Here is a 23,692-nt window from a genome sequence, read left to right on the forward strand (position 1 = left end):
AAAAAAATGCACGTTAGTTTCTGCTAGAATTTTCGCGGCTACTAATCCACATTTCACTCTCCCGTGACGTAGAACGGTGCCTCCTAATAACAGCAGGCAACTCGTGATGCGTAACGGAAGTTTATGCGCGTCATGGTTGCTGAGACTGTTCAGCTTGTTGATGGCGTCGCTTCTACGGTTACGTCAAAGGAAGCTTTAAAACTGCATTTTGGCTACATCTTCCGCGTGGTTGTGACAATTAGCCGCATAATCATTAGGGCGGCAACACGCATCGTCTCCGGTTTTCGCAACGTCATGTCCGATGGTACCACCTCATTGCGATGGCATTATCGGGGCCACCGAGAAATGTTTCTCGGGCGCGTTATGCGGTTTGTTTAAGTTAACAGGTAACGTAAACTATTTTCCTTCTTTCTTCTTTTCCTGCAGAAACATTTAAATAAATGTTTATACGTTCGTCCTTTATTATCAGCAGGCCAGTTTTTTTTTCTTACTGTAATTTCGGACCCTGCAACAGTTTTGCGTATATATTTAGTATCTCGTTAGGCTTAAACACCCGTTGCATACTTGAAGGTCGAGACTTCGTGTACCCGCCACCGCAGTCCAGTGGTTATGGTGGTGCGCTATACTGAGGTCGAGGTGTTGGTTTGATAACGGTCATCACGGCCGCATTTAGACTGTGGTGAAATGAAAAACGACAAAAGAACCGAAACGTTGGTGTACTTATATGTAGGTGTACGTTAAACAACCGCAGGCGGTCCGAATTACTCCGGAATCCCCACAATACGGCGTGCCTCATAAACAGGTCGGGTTTTTTGGTCCATAAGGACACGGAATATATTTCATTTACACTATGTTCCGTCATTATCCATCCCTTTCCAATTATGCGTCAAGCTGCACCAGTTGCTCATGTATTACAACCTGGACCAGTAGCCAGTGCAGTATCATCGTCTGTGACACTTCGTTGCTGTAAACAATGCCGCGAAGTTCATGCCGGGTAATAACAGCGGTATCTTTATCATGATGGTGGTACGCAAAAAAAAAGGCGCCACTTCATGAACCTTTCCCATGTCTGCTAAAGAGTCCCAAGAGGCTAACAGTACTTTAAGGTGCCCCCAAAAACGGAGGCTGTCATAGCTCAGGTGCGCATGTGAGCCGCATCATCGTTTCAACCACGAAAAACGAACTGTCCCTGTCGCTCACAATGTCGGCCAAGTTAGCTTCTTTAAGTGCAATATGTAGGTACGCCACAAGAACATTAACATATGGATAATTTGGTACGTATTCATATTCAACCAATTAAGGCTTAATAGATGAGTGTCTGAACATGTCTTAGGACATTGTAAAAGAATAAGATTTGGCGAATTTAGCATGCATTAATACGGAACGAACTAAAGGCTGCGGGGAAGGCTTGAGAGGAAGCATTATGGGAAAAGCAAGTTCCAGTTCTCTCTTGCTCATGGTGCTGCTGATGTGCAGTCGAGTGCAAAAGTTCAAGGACCAGAGTTGCCGCTGCATTTCTTTCTTTTTCTCTGCCTAGGCATAACGGCTAAAACCAAGTGCACTGCTCACGGGCGCCTGCTTGACCAGCGCCATGCTTTTATACAATTTCACTTTCACGGCTGTGCTAGAATATATATATATATATATGCGTGTGCCGTAGTCTCTAGACTTTTGCACTCGACTGCACTTTCCGTTGGCTATCAATCTTGTGGATCATAACGAACGTGCTCTATGAAGGCACGAATATGACATGGTTTCTCATCTGTTGCAGTGTGGAATTCCTGTGTATACTGGGAGCCACATACAGAATTGTAGGGCAGCATTAGATGCCATCTGTCATGCACTAAGCGAATCATCCGAATATCACTTTTCCTTGTGCTCTTTTCCAAGTAAGCCTCAAGCAATCATTTAAGAACAGTGTTCTGTTTCTTAGTCGTCGACAGAATACTAAAATATCGCTCGCGGCATGTAGCACCATCATACTACTTTGGCTGCATTATTCTAAAATGCATAGATTATTTGCACGGGAAGTTTAAGCGCAGAATTGACTTTTTAATATAATTACTCTGTGGAACAGATTGAACTTCACCAATTGTAAACGGTGAGTTCGCAAATCTTATTCATTTGTGGCGAATGCGGAAATACACTCCAATTCAGAGATATGCGCAGGCAAAGTTTGCGAAGAAGCTTCAGTGGCATTACAGAGATTTTTGAGCTTCAACGCACAAACGTCCTCTTTTGTTGTTGTTGTTGTTGAAATGTACTTAAGCCGGACAACAGAGCACCATCACCGGAAGTTTAACAGCGCTTACCTCAAACCTGTTGTTAGTTTCAAAATTGGTTCCTCGTGAATGTGCTTTGTGAAATCACTGGCTTCGATTCGTACATTACAATATCCGTGCTAGAACAGCTAAGCCAAACATAACTAGTGAAATATTGCAAATTTACCCATTATGCATTTTGATTTATTGTACCAGTAGTGTCCCTCTCTTTGACTATTCCAGCTCAAGCAGAAAATTTGTGCTCATTCCACAGGGTTTTTTTTTTTTGAAAATTGGGTTAACGTTAAAAAAAAAGAAAACGCCTTGTGTATTCTGGTGACCGAATCTGTCACCTCCATGGCCTTGGTGCACATTATCCTATCGCGAGTGCCTTTCTTGCTATTTCTTTCTTTTTGCTTGATAAGACATAAGACGCATTGAATGCTACAGCCACGATAACATAATGTAAACATTAGGTGTAACTTCACACCGGTAGCTAGCTAACCCATACCTCAAATGTACATCTGACAAACACAGCGCTTTATACAATAGGCTTAACGAATCGTCAGAATGCCAAGTATAAACTGCAAGTAAAAAGCGACAGCGAACCACGGCCGTCTACCGCTTCTCTTCGTCTTATAAGACGAAGAAAAATAGCTGAAGAGCCAACAGGCCTGTAGGCGCTTTCTATTTAAGGTTAGTGTGCCTGTGCGAGCTCATGGCAGAGTGCAACTGGCAGAGTGCAACTGTGCAAATAGTGCAACTGTGCAAAGAGTGCAAAGAGGCAGAGTGCAACTGAGGCATATAATATGCACTGAAGTGTGGGGTGACTTAGTCGGTCTCCAGCATAACGAAAACATTGAAATGCACGTTTATATTGCCATTTTCGGGGCATCGCACCAGTTGTAACTCATTACCTCTAGCGGGTATGTTGCTGAACGGTCTGAATAGTTAACGAAACAGGCATGCTCACCCGTCACAAGACCACAACTGGAAGGCATCCAACAGTATGGCCAAGAGTCGTACATTCTCAATAATGTCTATTGGGCAATACTATCACGTCATATTATCTAGCTGCGGCTGGAGTGACAGTCTTATCAATGTACACGAAAGCTGTGCCATTAAGAACAACAGAAAAACAAAGAACCGCTGAAGGGATAGCGTTCCCCATTTTATCAGTAACTTATTCAGGTTGCCTAACGCAACTAATTAACAATGAAACTGATATGACCGAACTGATGTGCCTGATCCTCTGCCTAGTGGCGGCAGAGAACGAGATGGATGGAAGTGATTAATCCATTCGCGGATGCAGTGGATATTCCGCAGCCAGACTAATTGGAAACCTGGGATGAGTTTTTTTTCGCAGTAGTTGACAAATCAGGCTTTCCTACTGATGATTGTTCTCTGAGGCTCGTCAAGGGTGAATACTCAGTTGCGTGGCTGCATGTTGCTAGCCTTCAACCGCGAGTTTGAGAGCATTAAGGTACGTCCGTACTAGCGCAAAAAACACGTGCCGCACACCGCAGGCGGTAAAAAGCACGCTGCGAAAGCGAGCGAACGACATTTTCCTGCCGCGGAGCAAATGGACCTTGAAGCTATCTTTTGCGACATGCCGCTTGCCGCCCATGGAGGACACCGGCCGATTCATTCACATGGGCGAACGCTACAAGAAAATGTGCGTTTTCTTCATCGCTGGTCACAGCCGCAGTGATCCTACATGATAGCGTGTCACTCGCTTGCCGCGGCGGCAGAAACGCCCCCAAGAGTGGACATGCCGATGGCGGCACGTTCTGCCGCTTGCGGCATGCCGCACGCATTTTTGCCGCTAGTGTGGACGTACCTTTGTACCACGCATAATTAACGCTCGTCGCAATTCTGTAAGTGATGCAATTCTTCAAGCATGCGACCATGTGGCACGGCATTGAATCATACGCCACGCCCATACAATATTCCAGCGCCTCTCCGCTGCCTCCCACCAATTGCATGCAGCATTCGCACACCGTGCGAATGCTGTGGTGAACCCCTGTCGCGCCGTTGCATAGGCAGACAGACAGGTTTAGTTCAGTGCCACTTGCGCGTCGTTCACATTTTACGCGTTGAGACACTGCAGGAAACTGCGTAGATTTCGCATTCCATAAGCGCGCCTTTCCGAGACGCAAGCGACGTACGGCCGGTGCGGCTGCAGAGCCACCAAAAAGCCAAGTAGGGGCGCTTTTACGCTCCGCTCAATCGGGCTATGCAGGCCGAGCGAGAGAAGCGATCTTTGGTCCACGGCCGGCATGAGCGTTGCGCGCAAGCCCACTAGCCTTCCTGCTATGCGGTCGTGTGAAAATTGCAGCCACGTGCCGGTCTGAGTGCAGCGGACCATAATTGCGCAACTAAAACACTCTAGTAAGCAGCTGTAGAAACAGGCGACGCACGCACACACGCCCGTAGGCTCTCGTCTCCTTTACTGGCAACCGGCGCGAATTAGAAAGGAGTTGTTTGCTTTGAAACGTCATTTTTTTTTTCTTAAACGTGATGTTTCTGGACGTGTCGGTGCATTTAGAGCGGCAAATTAAATGTCTGAAGAATATAACTTGGAAAAGATGGCGCGCCCGTAACACGTCAGACGCTGGTGAGTGATACATCTGTCTGAAATCTGAAGTTTGAAAGCTTAAGCACACCTTGCTCACACATTCGCGTTACACGGTTTGTTTGGTTCGAAGTGTAAGCCCGTTCAACCCTGTGGTCAGAACAGAGCAGTATGCGCCTCGCTTTTTTGCTCTCACCCACACTTGGCAATGATGAAAAATGTCGCGTCGCCTGAATAAGCAATGCTGGCGATTTTCATGCACTGGTGCTATTTGTGTAGAAGTAACTTCTTGCGGGTCTCACAATGATAATGAAGTGTAAATATCTCGCTTTCAGTCAAATTTTTCTCTTCTAGAGTTTGCTCTTTGTTGGAGTTCTGTGTTGCCGTAACGGGCTGGTTCGTATGACATCGCAGACAACGTCTTATAGGTCACTCGTGTTTCTGAGACATTCACGGAAGCTATGTCTCCCACATGCCCACTCCATGTAGGATCTTAGTGTCAGGAGCTGTTATTACCTTCACATGCATGAGAGAGAGAGAGAGAGAAATAACTTTATTTACGGCATAACGACGTCGTTAAATTAGATTGCCGGTGGTCCGCGTGGTGGTGGCCGATTGCTTGCCACGACCGTTCCAGCCCAGTTACTGTGCCTGAATTCCGGCTATGAGTTACCTCTGCCTGAATCTGGGAGTCAGTCATCGACAGGTGTGACTCTCATGTCTCGTGGGAGGGAGTTGGCGGTACTGACTGTGGAGGAGGATTTCCCTCGCGCTTCCGTAGAATGTGATATTGGGTAGCATTCATGGAGTTGCAATGTCGGCAGTTTGGTTGGATTTCATCCAGGTAGACTTTTGACAGCCGATGGGGGCCGAGGATAGAAGCGGCTTCAATTTGTCTCCAGATCGTAGCATCTTCCCTTGCTAGTTCCGTATGCAGTTGGCGTATGTTTCGAGGTTCTCTCTATAATAAGCGCTAATTTCGTTATATTTGGTAATCCCTTCATGCAGGAAGTCCAGGATAGAGGTGTCCACCTCTCGGTTGAATAAACCTTCTGCTGTCAGCTGAGCCGCCTAATTCCACGGATTGCCCGTGCAAGCGGGCACCCTGTAAACCCTATCTTATTGTTAGATTTGCAATTGTTTAAGGGTGTTGCCGTGATTGGCACAGTACAACCCATCATAAAGTTCGTAAGGGCCCTTTTAGAGTCGCTCAAGATGCAATTGCCTGGGCTGAGATGGTCAGCGCGATGGCGGCTCCTTCTGCCTCTAAGGCAGTGGCTGTGTCTACTGTGGCTGTGGTAATCAGTTCACCGTGGCCGGTCACCGCGCATATGGTGTAACAGTCTCTCACCTATCTATCAACGTCAACATAGATTACGTTTGCGCGATGCTGAAATGTTTGTGCGAGTTTTTCTGCCCTGGCTTTCTTTCTTTCGTCGTGAGCTTTTTGGTCAGGGGTTTGATCGTGAAGTGTGCACGAGTTGCCGCTGGTCCCTGGACTCTGTTATTGTGAGCGCAACTAGCGCGTCGGCCGAGGCGGCTCAGTATCTGAGAGCCTTCCTTGGTGCGCGAAAGCCTTTCCTCTTGGGCCGCAAGGTGCCCCTCGATTCATTCATCCACTGTGTTGTGGATAGCCCGAACGTAGTAGTTTGTCTGTGCTTGCGCACTTGGGGAGTCCCAGAGCACGCTTATGTGTTTGTCTAATGAGGGAGTTTAGTTTTTCCCCGCCCGCCTTTCTTAGGTGGTAGTAGAGTAATGAGTAGATCGACTCGACTGATTACCAAGGTCTGGATTAATCTGCACAAGTCTGGTTCCTTCATCCTTTTGTTATTAGTTGCCACTGTCCTGAGATGTCTTGCTGTTTATTGTACGGTTACCTGTAGTTCGTTTAAATATTCTTTGTTAAAGTTTTCCTTGTTCAAATTTTCCTGGTTAAATTTTCTGTGTAAAGCTTCATACGGGTGTATTAGCCTGGGATATGAACACTGTCGCTCCTATGCATATAGGGGCGACGATATTGCAGCTCGCCGAGCTTGCGCACTATAAGATCACACACCACCTAGCTCTTCTTTTAACGCTTGTCCTCTTACTGACACCTTTTTCTGTGCACAGTGTTTCTAGTCGGTCATTGCGCTAATTAACATTCGGTCCTTCCCTCTCTTTTTCCTCGCTCTCTCTCAGCTTGAGATATTGTGTTTTTCAGCTAAGTTTGCACTGCTCCAAACTCTCAGACGGAGAGTTCATCAACGGCAGCGTTAGGGATGTTTACAGGACACCAATAAGCCCTTTCTTTTAAGTGGAAATCAAGTATGCGAGCCACATCGCCTCCAACCATGTTCAAATTTGCGAACAGGTGTCAGAATGGTTCTATCAGTGAAGCATTAAGTATTTTCCTCATATCGCAAGGTACAATCGTGTAAAGCGCAAAACATAAATTCAAGAATGTGGCTTGCGATAGCTGATGCTTCGGCACTAAGCTGTACGAGCTGACTAGTTGTCCAGCGACTCGAAAACACTTTGCAGCCTCTCGGTGAGAGCCATTAGGCGCGGTATGATTAAACACGGGGCTTTGCACTCATAAGCAGAGGTCGGGCTGCAATTCACCGCATTGTGGGTAAGTTCGACCATAGATTATAAGCACATCACGTTATAGCGTTTCTTATTTATTATGAATAATTTCTTTGGATACTCTAAGCATTCAAGGTCACAATTTATCGTTTTAAGCTTCTTTTTAATTTAGTCACTTCTTGGCTGTAAACATACACTATCACACGCCATATTAGATGCTCATTCACTTATCGCTTTTACATTATGCCGTAGCTCCGTGACCTGCGTTTTGCATTTTACGCATTTCAAACTGTTTTCTCGAATTTATCCTGTTATGCTTTAGTGGCTTCTGGGTGCGGGCATCCTTTTCGTAGAGAGAGAGAAAAGTATATTTAAACGAAGACTCGAAGCCTCTTTCAGCACAAGGGGAAAGGCACTCAGTATGGCCCAGTGGCTCAGTAGAACGCTTTTCCGAGCTAACAGCTGCGGTACGATCACACACTACGCTCTCTGCACACCACACCAAAAACATCAAAACAGAACAGCACCTCGGGACACTAAAAAGTTGATATCATTTAGATCGCACAGAGCAATTTCTAAAAGCATGTATACGTACACACATCCCTGACCACGACGCCGCTTGTAAAACTGTGTCGTGTTCAGGGGCATTTTTGGACACAAACGGTGCCGTTTGAAAAAAAAAAATTCACGACCTACCGTTGCCTATGATTTAAGAAAGACTGAGCGCGTTAGAGAGTGAGCGCCGATTTAATCAATCTGTGCATCGCCACGCATGTTTTACCTAAGCAGTTATAGATACAGCGTTGCTCCGCAACGGCCATTCTTCAGGTCACTGCACGGTGTGGCGCTCTCGCTTCTTACTGCGGTACTCGCGCCGAGCCCCTCGCGATTGTGACGCTGATGCGGCGTGACAGTTTCTGTGCTCTTTCCACTCTTTTGCTCGTAGATTATTTCCACGAGCAATATTTCACAAATGAATGTGCTCCATGAGGCATCTCTCGTTCACTGAGCTGACAGTGTAAGAAAAAGCAAAATTAATTTAAGAAAAGAATGTCGTTACTGTTTCCTTCGATGGCCGTTTGATCTGTTCATGATGCCATAATTTCTTTTTTTTTTTTTGCACCCCTGAATACAAAATTGTAGGAATGTTTAAGAGCTAGTATTTCTTTCGAAGACTTATCAGTGCGAAGGTGATTTCCCTGATAGAGACAAGGTACGGGCGGCAACTGCTGTTTCAGGAAATACGTCTTTCTTATGTTTTGGTCCGCAAAACGGAATGAGAACCCAATATTTGCCTCACAAATATTTTTTGGGTAGTCCTTCCTATTTCTTTTTAATACCTTCCACCCGTAATGGATACACCATGTTCAGCGTTTGGTCAGCGAGCTAAAAATACCTACGCAAACACCGACTGGAGTCTTAAATCGCCATCGCCTCGCGACGCTATTCGGCGTCAAGGCATTAAGCAAATTGCGTTCAATCGACCGGAGAGACGCACGGCCGGCCGTCGGCGCCCCGCCAGTGCAGGAGTCGAGAAAATTGACCCAAGTAGGCGCATACCGCGACATCGACGTGCGGGGGTGCGTGCAGCAGCTGCACGTATCGGGGCATCTGTGACGCCTGACGCCTCACGACGTCGCGGCGGCCCGGCATCCCTTTCGCCTGTAAAATTCAATGTTTCTTTTCTCCCGAATTTTTTTTCTTTACTTCTTTTCTCGTTACGCTCAAACGGATAACGCCAGTACCTGGTTTTAGTTTAAGTACGCTTACGTGTTCGACAGGGCTGAGTGGAGATCAGAGCCGCGTTCCTGGAATATCTTAGTCAACTGAATGTCGTTCCTACATGCATGCAGACGGGCGTTAGGTAGCGCTACCCCCGTGATTTACACCTACGTGCAGAGCTTCTGGTCTCGCGCAGACTGCAAAAGCAAAATATTTGCTCTAAAATGTGCACTGTGACCAACACCCTGTTCGCGAATCGCTTGATTGGCCATCGACGCATAAAAACACTTGAAAGTGCGAGGCAGCTGCTCCAAACGACAACTGAACGCGGGCCTGGAGGGACGTGAAGCTCAATCACCCGTGAGATGCTTCGAGGCGAAAGCTCTTGCATGTTTAGCTAAGAACGGCACGTGGCTTGTGTTCTTTTTTTTCTTCTTCTGGAACAGCATTTCTATGCAATGAGCCACACGCTTAGATCGTTAACCTCGTGCAGAGAGCCCAGTGTGAACTTAAACTTTCGTTTTCTGGAAAATGTCGCCTATTACACGCAAGAGTTACCCTCGCGCAGGCGCCCCCCCCCTCCCCCCCCCCCGCCCGTTCTTCTAACTACACTAATCGAGGATAGCCAAGTATTTCGGTTGTCAGAGGACGCCAATGTGTGGCAAAATCTAAGAAAGGAAAAAAGTGTTGGCACCTGGACCTTTCTTTGAGAGAGTAAACTTTGTTCCATATTTAACTACGTATTATCTGATTTACCCGTACAGCCAGGAGAAGGAAACTGTGGAAGTACGAAAAGCGTTGAAGATGCAGTTCACCGTGAGTAACTTCGTAGCGCGGGAAACAAAGGACATAACGGAAAGGAAATGACAGACACACGCGACATAGTGATATGTGTATGTCGTTTTCCTTTTGCTTTGTCCTCTGTTTGCACGCTAAGAAGAAACATCATGGGATTCTACGCAGCCCGATCTTTAACACTGGGAAACCATGCGATAAACGGCTGCTCTCGCGAAGGATGCCGGTTAAGAAAACACATATTTCTCGCTCTCTCGGTGCGTATAAAGGATGCTTAAAATAAAAGCATTTTTGTGACAATGCCAGTTTTCACGCAGTAAAATGCACGAGCGCTCGTTGGAATAAAGGTTGAATAAAAGCTTCTTCATACGAAAATTAAGAGAGCCCAATTTTCGAGTCTGCTGAAAGTCCCTATTCGTGATTAGGCCTTCTAACATGCATGGCGAAGTGACGAACATTCAAAAGGCTAAAAACAAAACTTGGCGTCGCTTCTGCGGCAATTCGCTTCGTTTTCAGGAATTCTAGCCCCGAGTTTGACTGCGAGAAAGAAGCAACACGTGCTAAGAATTTAAACTTCGATGAACTTTCTACATTGCAGCAAACGTTCAGCATTCGTCCGACCTCACATCTCACGTCTTCATTTTCTTGCGATTTCTCTTTTTTTTTTCATTTCTCTCGCGCATTCCTAAACACGACTTTACCAAAACAAACCGCTCGAACACGATATGCCGAAATTCCGGGAACTCCGACCGAAACCCGCGTTCCCAGCGCTCGTACTAAGCACGCCCACGCATTCCTCGCTTTACGTATGCAGTGTCGGCGGTATCCGTGCACGTTACTCACCGTTGGCCGGACGGTCGTAAGGATGGAGCAGCAGCTGCTTTCGCGAGAAGCTGTGTGGCGCCGGCCTATACCCTTCTCTTTCTCTTTTTTCTCGTCCGGATAAGCAACGGCTCTTCAGAGATGACCAGCTACGTGATCGGTAGGGCGCCTGCAGAGTGTCGTCGAGGGGCACGAAGAGGCCAGCGAGAAGACCACATGGCGCCTAGTGCAACGACACCCGCAACGAGGCGCCCAACATCCGGTCATGCCCAAACAGCTCCTGCAGCAATGCGACAAGGGGAGAGAGTGAGAGAGAGAAAATAGAAACACGTGATCGCGTACAGATTGCATACATGTCTTTCGTCGAAATATAGTTGTTTTATTAACTTCAGAGGAATCTTTATAAAGACGACGGTGGCATACCAAGTGCAGGACCTAAACTCGAGTAGAGGAAATAAAGTGGCGTCGTGCAGGTTAACTGCGTTCACCAATACAAGGTTACACTGACGACAGAATAAAAAAAAAAAGAAACACCAGCACGGCTGAATAACAATGTTTGCAGGGGCGACACAGTAGTTTGAATAACCAGGGTAGAAGGAGAGGAAGGCAAATGGAGGAACCTGAAGAAGATTAAAAGAAAGAAAAATATACCAGGTGTTATTAGACTACACAGAGTGGGGGAGAGGGAATGAAAGACAGGGAAGTTAAGCAGACGCAAGTACTTTTGGCTAATCTGCACTGGGGGAAAGAGGATATAGGGAAGAAAAGAAAGAAAGAACAAAACAAAGAGAAAGGAGCACCACTCGCGTGCAGACTCGAAGGAGCCCACCGAGTCTACATACGGTAGTAAAGACCTGTCGACTTCAAATACTGTTACAAAGCCTTCGTTGCTTTCTGTGCCAGCGACACGCACGTTCATGGTCCAAGAATCTTGGTTATGAAGGAAGGAAGAAAAAAGTGGAGTAGGAAAGGCAGGAAGGTTAACCAATTTAGCTTAACCGGTTTGCTACCCTACACATGGGATCGGGATGGCGGGGGTGAAAGATGGGGAGGAGACCGTGAGAGAGCACATAAGACATCACACATATCGTCAGTTACAATCCGTCACTCTTGCGCGGTACGTGACATCACTGTCACAGCTGCTTGCCCAAGCCCATCTCTTTCAAAATTTGGTTATGAAAATGGTCGTGCTTCAAGTAGGTGTAGTGCTGTTCGTGGATGGTGGCACTGGACGTCATAACGAGATCATCAGCCCAGTATGTGTTGAATATTTGTTTCAATGCCCCACAAGCCAAACGTAGGTGCGCGTCAGACGTGCGGATCGAGTGTGCTGTCTCGAGTCTAACCTCGGTCCAAAGGCATTTCTCAAAAATCGCTTGTGGTGTATAGCACTATTCTAATCCTTTAACTGGATCGGTCAAAAAGGCGGACAATACATGAACAACAAACCGATTTGAATAATTGACTGAAGTTAATGAAAATCCACTAATTAGGCGTTCTCTAATTACTGTCACACATTGCCGTTTCAGAATCGTATCTGGTGATTTGGCATGCCATAATCAGTTAGGAATGAAGCGTAAGCATGACACCGTTTTTTTGTGTGTTTCCCACTACTTCCTAAACAGAACTCTATTTTATTTATTTATTTATTTATTTATTTATTTATTTATTTATTTATTTATTGCTACACGGGACCGCTGAGATTAGGCAAAGCCTGCTGATGCTCGTTGCCTGCTGAAAAGTCCTGTAGGTGATGTTCTGGGATTGCCGTGATATCCACAAGCAACGAAGTACCCCCCTGATCCGCTCAGGCTCTATTTAAATGCCCTTTTTACGAAACTATAAGGAAGGAAACACAGGGACTCGATTTCTGGTAATCATGACACTATAAACGCAACAGGCATTGAAGCCAACAAAAGCATATGGTAAATGACTGCGGTGGAAATACAGATGTAGAAAATAATGAAGGAAAAATGAAAGTGGAAGACTAGGTAACTTGCCGGCGGGGACCTAACCCACAAGATTCGCCTTACGTACATGGTGGCTTCGGCGCCCACCAGCAACAAGTTATCGCTTCGTGCACTTTCACTTCCCCTTTCTTGACTATTTCCTACATTTCCATTTCAGCCCCAACAAATTGATCCTATGCTTTCGTTGGCTTCATTGCCGTTTGGTTTTATATGGTCGTGAATAACAATGCTCGAGCCCATCTGTTTCCCTTCTCCTCGTTCATCCATAGTGAGGTTCTTGAATGTCGCAGCCTACATGCCATTAGGTAGCATGCAAGGGTTAATTAGCCACGTGCCTCCTCTCCTAAGTTCTGGTCCTACGTGATGCCATCGGGCATAAACACATCCACATCCAGCTGCTATTTCACTGAGCGACACTAGCTAACACTCCCAGGTGTAGGTGTATGCGTGGGTTAGTGGACGAATTGATGGCCATCGCTGTATCGCAACTGTTAGTTAATCGCACGCGTAATACGAAGGCCATGGGTTCGGATTCGCCCAGCAGAAAGTTAGCTTTCCGTCCAGTTTCATTTCCATTTTCTTCATTATTTTCAGCACCCTTTGAGGACAAGTGGCCCCTATGCTTTCCTTCACTTCATTTCGTGATGCTTTTGTAACCTCGTTATTAAAGATATTGCACAATTTCAAATCTTCAGCTTTGCCAAGGTTCGTTAAAAAGTGTACACCACTTTGCGCCAACTTAGCCAAATTTAAATTTCGCTGCTGTAGGTTTTTAAGCATGAACGCGCACTAGCACTATGGCAAATAAATAATACGCTTGTTGCGATGATATATTAGCATCTCGTATGCGCTTATTGTTCTCCCCATCCAATACGGGAAATTTCATTCGATAATTTTATCGGTTCAAGAAATAAACAAAATTCAAGTGAGAGCACTTTAGCAGAATGGCTATATCAGAAACAGTAAGTCGCCATCATTACAAACAACCGGCAATACCTCACGCCGGACACAGCTCAAATGTGCGTCCACCCTTGAGCTACCCCTTGAGCCACAAGGAAGGAGCGATATTAATTAACAGCTGGAGCAAGCAAGAGTTTTGCTGATTTCAGCAACACCGATTCTGTTTCGAGCATCTTTTTGGTAGTTTTTTCTTAAATTCGAAGAAGAAATGATTGGTGCTGATTTTATGAGTTACTTATAGTTACATGAGTTACTATCAATGACCAGAGACAGTTGGTTTGCGCGTTAGCAGCTCTTGAAATGCTGCTTGAGTTCCTGTCTGAATTTGTTCTAGATTCAGTAATCCAGTAAACACATATTTTAGCAGTGCGCAAGGTGCAAGGATGCCGCTTCCTTTTTTAGGTTTTCTATCATTTTTTTTTCGCCATCAATCCGCATACGGGCCCATGTGCCAATTAGTGCGAAATATTTAAGACTTAGAATTGACCAGGAGACGGCAAGGTTCGTGCGAGGAAAGAGGGAATAAAGCTTTTCATCAGCAGATCTGATAAAAAAATCGGTGCTCCGTAAGAGGAACGGTGTCTTCGAAGGAATACTAGAATAGAATAAAGCGCTCAGCGGTCATAATTTATGTAGCGCATCGTGCAGCCTATGACATTTCAACACCATAGCAACAAGAAAGCTCGCGAGAACGCTTTTGATATGCCTACACTGCATATGATGTGCGACTGTCCTCAAGCGGACGTGGAAGCATAAATTCGATCTCTGTGCGGCCCATAGGGTTACTTCACTGTAAAATCTACTACCGACGAAAGAGGCCTCCTACTTGTTTAATACACCTTTCCTTTCCTTGATGAGTTGGGTAAAGGGGAGGAGGAAAGCGGAGGTTGAATAGGAGCGTTAAGTGCAATACGTTTCCGAATGTCGTTGCTAGGGCCCCGCTCCCTACAGACAAGCACGAATAGCGCATCTTTGCTCTATACAACCTCTCTTTCTCGCTCTCTCTCTATGAGCGCTATTCTTCGTCTTCATTCGAGCAATGCGAAATTGCGAAATCCTCTTTACCTCCACAAAGACAACTGAACTGTTCATTTTCTTCTCTCGCGCTCCTTCGGTGCTTTCTCCTAGCAGTGCAAGAACACTGCATTATTTAAGCAGCTTCATACGCTCTTTTACTGCAAGACAAAAAAAAAAAACGATATCGAGCGCTGTGATCTACAGAGAAAATTGTTCTGTGCGAAATTGCGTGTGGCACCTGAGAGCATTGGGCTCCTATTTCAGTTTCGCTCCTCATATTTCACCCTTGCTATCTCCTTAAGCCCTATTTCTCTTTCTCCCTGCAAGCTAAAAAAGACTGGACTTTTTCGCTGGTTAATCTGCCGGCCTTACTTTTGTTTCTGTCTCTCTCTCATTTCCTGAAGAGAAATGTTTCTATAGATTTAAGATTCTTAAGAGTTTGTCTTCAACAGGTAACGCGCGCATAGTAAGTCGTGATAACATTTTACCTACAAATAACAGGGAAAAATTTATAAGCAGTGATCTAATATGGTCTGGCTAGCTCTACACACCGGTAGTCTAGTCGTGTGTGAAAATGCGTTTTCTGACAATGTCACGGCGTGCAAGCGCGCTTTGCTTGGATAGCCTGAACAAGCTGACTAGTGATGGATGGTGTGTTCTACTAGTTCCTTCTAGGTATTAATGGCAAAAAACACGAAGATATTCTTGTTGATTTCTTCCGGCATGACTTAGCTAAAGTTGGTAGCTCGACCACTGTAGTCTGTGCTTAAAATTATGAAATCACAGGACACAAACGTTCAGCAATTTTAAGATGCAATTAATTGGTAACGTGTCGAACATTTGTCCCACATAACCACGCCAAATATAACGGGCGATATGAAGCAAGAGCACCATGTTAATATAGTTGCCGATCCAGAGAGCTTCAGCGTTTATGGACAACGTCAAAGCTGAATTATTGCGATCCCTAATGTATGCACGTCAGAACAGACATAATTCTCCAGTAGTATTTAAGAAATAGGAAATGACGACATTCGACTGTCAAAATACATCTAGTGCGAGCTAAGTCGATGTTCACCGCATACAAGATATCGTAAATACGTTGAAGTCAGCAGTATCCGAAGGAAGAGCATAAATGAAAAAAAAAATCACTAACGATCACGATACTCCCTAGAGCGAATCTTGAGGTCAGCTGCTTATGTTTTTTGAATGCCCAATATATTGTGGCAAAAAGTTTCATTTTGAACCCTCGGCGGTGGCGCTGAGCCTCTGCTCGGGTAGCTCGTTTAGCATTAGCGGCAGACGAAGCATTTCAACAGGTTGCGTCGCTCATAGTTCTGAAAGCAAGCGTGAACCCGGGAACATTCGTACTTTGCATTGCAGTGGCATATTATTACATTAGGTGGCACATCATGTAGCAGTTGCATAGAGTTACTGTATATGGCTCCCGTAGGGAGCCAGATATGGGCTTTTGTTTTCCTCGTGCCGCTCCGTTGCCATTCGCTAAGCGCATTCACGTGGAACTCTGAATCGCTGCAGAGAAGCCGCCCTAACAGTGGCAACATGGCAGCGCCAATACAGCGCCGACCACTCGCTTCGATCCGAATTCACGTTTGTTACTGGCTCTCATGTCACATGACACATGTCACAATCACATGTCAAGCTGAGTTCAAATCATTATGTATATTTTGTCGTAATTATTGAGATCGGCTGTTTGTTTTAATGCTGGTAGGATTACAAACACGGCACCAAGCAGCTGCATGGTTGGATTTCTAGTTACCCGATCGCGTCACAGCATTAACATTGGCGATGCGTTGACGATGTGCAAAGCTACAAAACACTAATTGTTCACTGCGTCATTATTTACTACCCCGCTCTATCATGATACATGATGACGGTAGCGAGCAAACGCCAAGTAGACCTTAAATAGGCACCGAGCAGACGCTGTGGCGCAGGTTAACAATTTGTAACGGCTTTCGCCAGTACTTTGCTAAGGAAGATGCAAGGTAACTGCAGGAAAAACGTATAGGTAAAGCCCTGCTGTCGCATGCATTTAAACGCAGCTTATGGTTACGATGTCAAAACATTTTTTTTGTGTGTGTGTGCGTGTGTGTGTCATTACACCAATCACGGAGCATGTAACATGATAGCAAGCAGGCGCTGAGCAGACAACGCGGTGCGGATGAGCACATCTCAAGAGACATGCGGCCTTTCTATTGGATAAGAATTCGGGTCGCTTGGACAGTGCTGCAACCAGCTCGTGAGATAGATCCCCTTTGCAATACATTTGTGGTTTTGAGGGTACAATAAATGAAATAGCCCCTGCGCAATTGAGAGGTTGCCTCACTGCACAAATATGGATTGCAAGATGGCGGACCTATGCCGAACTGAGTCTCCCTATGGGAGCCATATACAGTAACTCTACAGTTGCATAGGTAGCGGTTCAAAGTATATACAGAAGGTTTGAGGAGAAAAACGAAAACTTAGGAAGATGCATACAAAAATCACAGAATAAAAAAAAATGACCGACGATTACGATAGTGCCCAGTGCGAAAGTTGAATGTACCTCTCTACGCCTTTTAATTTTGCAGTATATTGAGGCAAAGAATTTGACACGGATATCACGGCACCCGTTGGCAGTGGGCCAGTGCCGGCAGCGCCTTCGCCGAGGGAGGGCCAGTATGGGAACGCTGGCATGATGAGCGGCATCGGAGCCAGCTGTGGAAGACGGTGACAACGAAGGCGCGAGCGATATAATGAGGCAAAGAATTTGAGTCCGAAATCACCTCATTGACTGGCAGTGAGTCAGTGCCGTCAGCGCCTTCGAAGAGGAAGGGGCAGTATTACATTGCTAGCATGTTGAGCGGTGGAAGAAGACGACGTAGTCGCGAGCAGTGGCCCGAGCGCGAGGGGCAGTATGGGAACACTGGCAGGATGAGCGGCATTGGAGCCAGGTGAGGAAAGAGACGACGAAGAACGTGCGAGCAGTGACAAGAGTGCGTTTGCGAGGTTACGACGACGCCGTCGCTCATCCCAGGAAAGGGCGCCTTAGAGCTGCGCCTAAGAACTGCTTCAGGCCGTTGTGTGCCGTTCGCATTTAAGTGAACGAAATACCGCGCGCCTATTCACGAAATATCCTTAACACTATAGAATTTTTCGTACGAACGAACGGTAGCCAATACTGATCTCGTTAGCCTACAGGTTGCCCACCCGCCAGTGGCAAAGAGCACTAACGAACGAGAAGTTTTGTGAATTTGGTGCCTGTCTCCCAGCTATCGAGGCGATGAAGGGAACCTGGAAGAAGGTCGAGCGTGAGAAACCACTTCATTTACGGTATTGCGAGGTCGTTCCGAAGGGTGGTGGCCAGTTGCTGGCCACCACCGTTTCGGCCCAGTTATTTACTTCTGCCTGATTATGGTAGGTAGACGTCGACAGGAGCATCTTCCATGTCTCGTGGGACCGAGGGAATTGGTAACAGTGACTGTGGAAAAGGGTTTTCCCCGCATTCCCAAAGAATGATTTCAGAGAAACTTTTGTTGTGGTGGTTGGTGTTGACGTTTTCGTTCACAGTCACATGAAGGCAACAGACAATGAAGGCAATGGAAGCGTAAGGGATATTTCTTATCCCTTTTAAACGAAATATACAAATATTAAAGGAAATAAGAACTAAAGGTTGGCATAATAATCGTTGCCACCAGTGAGAGCCAAACCCGCATTTCTACAGGATGGGCGATTGTCTGCTATCGAGGAAGAAGCGACGGTTGTCCATCCATCCACTTTCATGGACATTTCTGTATGGTTATAAATCTAGCCATGAGAATGTTCGCGCAATCGCTACTCACAGGCAGTGCAGCGGATGTTCATGCTCAAATCCGCAGACATTTCTCCACCTCAGGTAAAATGTCCGGGAGCGTTCGGCGTGCACCAAAAGCAGATAAATAGGTGCACCAATATGGAAGCGCTAGGAGAATTACGCCAAAACCACGCGCACACGTAAATTAAAGAAATTAAAAAAGGTCCTTTTGTAGCCATGGGTCACACTGACGTGTTACATCGTTAGGACAGGTGGACGCTCTGAGATAATCAGCGCGCCTCGAGAGACGCCAGAATACGTCGACGCTTGCCAAGGCGAACAGTGGTTCAAGATTGTCCACCGTGTCCTTCTGATTTTGCTGCTTTTATTGAACCAAGGACTACAACGAGCGAAGAGTTGACACGAAGTACGCGCTCTTGCATAAGTGCGAAAGGAATTCGGCCGAAAGTAGCAATTCGTGACCGATGTCAAGTTCAAGCCTGTCGCGATTAACGGAATGGGAGGGTCCGCACACAAATAACTTCAGCGGTAGACTACCAAACAATGACATCTGATAAAAACATGCGAAAGGCGAGCCGTCCCTCATTCTTCTACGCCGACATCCCCAATTGAATGCCACTAAGTGAGAAGCGGCGACGGCGTATCTTGCCTAAGATGAAGAAAGAAATAAAGAACCAAATATCTCGAGAAATACCTGCAACCTAATAGAAGGTAAAGTTGGCATTGCGAAAATTATATATATAAAGAAAAGTGCTCGAAGTGTTGCCATTTGAAATACTGAAAATAACGCGTTCATCTTCCGCTGTGACACACCGTACCCCATGCGGCCGGCTAGCTGCAAGCCTCCTGAAGTGCTGACCATAAATTTCGCCTGCATAATTTTGCCATTGTGGTCTTTCCGGTCCGTTTATATTCTAACATCACTGCACGTAATTGTTAAACTATAGGATGATAATGCTACAGGGTCCCTTGTAGTCATAGAGGGTGGCTATTAATATAATAGTTTCATATTTGTTTTATTTTACCCTGAGGCTGAAATTCAAGAAAAGAAAGGGAAAGGAAAGTGGGAGCGGGGCTGTTTAACCAGGTACTATTGAGCATGTTATTGCACAGAAGTAACAATCTTCTGATATCCGCGGCCACACTTTGATTGCAATAATAATAAAGGAACTTCAAATGACAAAATAAAAATAAGAAAGGGCTAAGATAAATAAATAACGACACCATCACAAAAATTTGTCCTACAAGGCACGTTTTCATGTACATCGAAGTCAGACTGAAGCTTAGAGGCGTGTAATATAACGGGGAAAAGAAAGAAATATGAAGAAATATGAACACTTAGGGTGACGGCTCGTGTTCGCTTTAAGTTCTGAAATTGAAAGTGGATCAGGTACGAATAAATGGCAAGAGAATAAAACGTTCCCTGCGATTGCGTAACTAACTTTCTTGCGCAACGAAAGCACTACACGTATTTGCCGGTTTTCTCCTTGCTTCCTGCTTGTTGGGAATGGCGTTCCTTCCACTCTGCTTTGCGGACAGCTTGAACTGCATTTAGCGCACGGTGTTGCTATTGTGTATGCAGGAAAATGTGACGAAAAAACGTTGAAGGCTTTCGGATCCCATTTCGCTGTCTCAGTAAGTCGGTTCATTTGACGGAGCGAATTCGAGAAGTCGAATGATTAGCATTAGAGTTCTGAGGCACTGGCCAGCGCCTGTGGCTGTAAGGGGTACGCGTGCAAACGTTGCTCCATTTCAAGGTCAAAGCATGTGCGTAATGCGGCGGCAGCAGTCGTGATAGGGAAGTGCTTATCGGCGCCTTACCGAGAATGCTATACGCTGGGTTTCCTCCAAGGGGATATGCGAACGTAATAACGTTACAGACCTCCAATAAATCAGCGAACGCGTGGGCAAACTAATGCGTGCTTGTCATAATGTGGAAGGTGGTTTTATGGCTTGCGTATGCCAATGCCACACGCACTATTAAGTCCCACAGTGGGCCGCACCAACTGCGTATTTTGTTTCGGCTGGAAAACCGGTTCCTCATAACAATATTAATATTACTTTTACTCAAGGTATATTCATTAATATCATCCAGCGAACCTAGCGGCCACAATACAGGGTTCCAGGTTTCCTGTTTTATTTTAGAGTGCGAATAAAGCAAGGGTTTCCAAAGTTACTTTGTATTTATGAATGATGTGGAGCCTTTTGATTCTTCCTTTTGCAGTGTAAAATACTTGCATAACTTTGCGCTCGAAATATTTCGATAAGTTACGCTTCAGCATAGAAATACACAGGACCACTGTGTTTGTGCGAGTGTGGGTTTGGGCCTGCCGATCAGTACGTCCACGGAACGCCTACTACGAGTAGGAGTGCACAAGACGGCCGAGGGGCCGATCGAGGCACATTTATCCAGTCAGCGATCAAGGCTGGCGGTTACGGAAGTGGGGAGGTCCACCCTCTTACGCCTGGGGCTCTCTGCCCCTCTAAGCCACCCGCCGCATCAGACTGTGAGCTTACCCCATGCCATCCGGAGCAACATCACCGTGCGTCCTCTACCTCGCAACATGCACGCAGTGCACCACACACAGCGAGGGGAGGCCCGGGACCTGGCCATACACAAGCAATACAGGACTTTACCCTCCACCTTTACCCCAGACGTGCAGCCACAACCGCCACTGTGGTAGTCAACAACGAACATCGGAGCAGCATATCGCTCACCCGAAACAATCCCCTCTGTTACGTTTCGCCTACGACGCGCGGTTTAGCCGGCGCGACTGCAACAAAGCGGCAGACATTTTGGCCCGTTCGGCGTCGCCGCTACGCCTCCCCGCCAAGCGCGTCCAGGCATGTTCCGATGCCACGTGTCTTCATGTGCGTGTGTGAGTGTATGTGCCATTGTGCCCGACCGGCGGCGACACGACAGTAGGAGTCACCTTCTCCTCCCCATTGTGCCCGACCGGCGGCGACACGACAGTAGGAGTCACCTTCTCCTCCCCATTGTGCCCGACCAGCGACGACACGACAGTGTGAGCCACCTGCTCCTCCCCATTGTGCCCGACCGGTGGCGACACGACAGTATGAGCCACCTTCTCCTCCCTATTGTGCCCGACCGGCGGCGACACGACAGTATGCGTCACCTTATCCCATTGTACAGTCACGCGCTCGTCTATAGAGGGGTTCCTTCTTGCCCTCAACTGCGAGAGTATAAAAACAGCTGCCCCCGGACGCCAAAAGGGAGGGCTCCGATTTCTTCTGTTGAGTAAAGTGCACTCCCGTCTCTCTACTTCGGTCAAACTGACCGCCAACTCTTTGCGATGTTAGAATAAACAAGTTGTTTTGTTGTTACCAGTCGACCCATGCTTTGCCGGGACCTTCGGATGCTTCCAGTTGTACCCCAGGCCGCCAGGCCAACGCTACCCTTGGGGCTTGCGACCCAGGTGCAACAACGGGCGTCAGCGCCGAGTTCCCAACAACTCGTGCCAGCGGCGCGATTACAACACCTCCATGCCGAGGAAGCTGCCATAGCCCTCGCGCTCTCCCAAACAGAGGTTGAAGTCATAGTAACCGACTCCCAGCAGGCGTGCCGCAACTTTGCTAGCGGCAGAATTCATACCACTACACTCAGGTTATCAATCAAAAGACGCCAATGAGATCAGTCATGGTCATCTGGGTGCCAACTCATCACGGCATTCCTGGCAACGAGGTTGCCAACTACGTGCCGTGAGATTTGACCCACCGAGCCGACGCCGAGGAATCTGAACCCGAGCGCATGCCCCCTGTAGTCTCGTACCAACACATCACACAACACTACAAGCTAACCCGCAGAACATATGCACCTCCACACAAGTCACTACCTAGAGAGCAGGAGCGATTCCTCCGAGCTCTACAGGTTACTACATTCCCCCACCCAACCAGAAATCACCTCATAGCCCCTACACAATTCTCTCCGCAATGCCGCTTCTGCGCTGAGCCCGGGTCCCTCAGGCACATAGTAGGGGGTTGCAGAGCGGCTCCATTAAATCCTCCGAACCCTTACCACACCAACTAGCTTTGGGAGAGAGCCCTGGCCAGCTCCAACCTCTAGGATCGGCAACGGCTGATTGTGATGGCCCAGGACGCGGCCCGAGCTCAAGGCATCCTGGAATGAGGACGCCTCTCCAAAGCTGCATTTACCTAAATAGAATGTGTCTGTGGCATTATCTCTCTGGTCTCTCTGGCTGTTGTTATTTAGCAGCGTAAATGTAAAAATGTAAACTAACCTGTGTATGTTTAACCAACTGGCCCACTGTCGAATTTTTGTTTTAGAAAACTTTTATTCTATCATCTTTTTACTCTCTCTTTCTCTTTCGTTGCTTAAGCTGAAAAAAGTCAGGCGCACATCAGGCGCACGGAACTGCCAAAATTAATTAACGTCGACAATTTTCTACCTGATCCTTGCAGTTTGGACTATCGCTAATGATATTCCCGAGGTCTACTACAGTGGGTGCGGATTTCACTTCATTTGTACCGCTCTCCCATTTATTTTTTTCTTTTTTTTTCCTTTTTTTCTTTTTGTGCCCGCTTGTCTTTACCCTCCATGCAGGAAAGCCAACTCGACCAGTCTCTGGTTCACTGTCATGCCTTTCTATACATATTTGCTTTATATCTATGAAAAAAAATAAGTTATTAACAGAACCGGCAGAACACCGATAAGCGGAATCTATATTATTGGAAATGGCGACAAACTATAATTTCTATCGACTAAATGCCAATGCGAGCACACGTGTTGTCTGCACGGGAATCGACGAATCGAATAAGCATTATTGCGGTGCGCAAACTAAACCTTGGGTAACAAACGTGCCGTTTCCTTAACTTCTTTCAAGCGCAATTTGATTTCAAATAAGAGAGTACTAAATAGTTAAGCATTGCAGGTTCTATGTCAGAATAAAATGGAGGTATGTTGGGAAATCGCGTCCAGGGGCTGCACGTCCCAATCCCACTATGTGAAGTGTTTGGATAAAGATGAAGCGCGCATAAGTTTGCCACCGACTGTTATTTTCTTGTTTAAGCTTTCTCCAACGTTTGAGACTTATTTCCAAAGCTCAAGAACCAACACAGTATAGAATAGATACTTTTCTCGAATACCCCCCCCCCCACCCCTATTGCGCATGAGTCCTTCGCATTCCAACAACTGGTTTGTTTACAGAAGTGG

General features: G+C 46.5%; 1 protein-coding gene across 4 annotated transcripts in view; it reads right to left on the reverse strand.

The window, feature by feature from the left end:
- LOC142572830 (calcitonin gene-related peptide type 1 receptor-like) overlaps positions 1-23,692 on the reverse strand; it is a 139,933-nt gene that overhangs the window by 40,562 nt on the left and 75,679 nt on the right. For all 4 annotated transcript variants that reach the window (XM_075682214.1, XM_075682213.1, XM_075682212.1 and 1 more), the window contains exon 2: positions 10,765-11,023. The gene's annotated coding sequence lies outside the window, so the exon portion shown is untranslated. The remainder of the gene's footprint in view (positions 1-10,764; positions 11,024-23,692) is intronic.

Source organism: Dermacentor variabilis, chromosome 2 (genome assembly GCF_050947875.1).
Source record: "Dermacentor variabilis isolate Ectoservices chromosome 2, ASM5094787v1, whole genome shotgun sequence".
In the NCBI taxonomy this organism is placed as follows: domain Eukaryota; kingdom Metazoa; phylum Arthropoda; class Arachnida; order Ixodida; family Ixodidae; genus Dermacentor; species Dermacentor variabilis.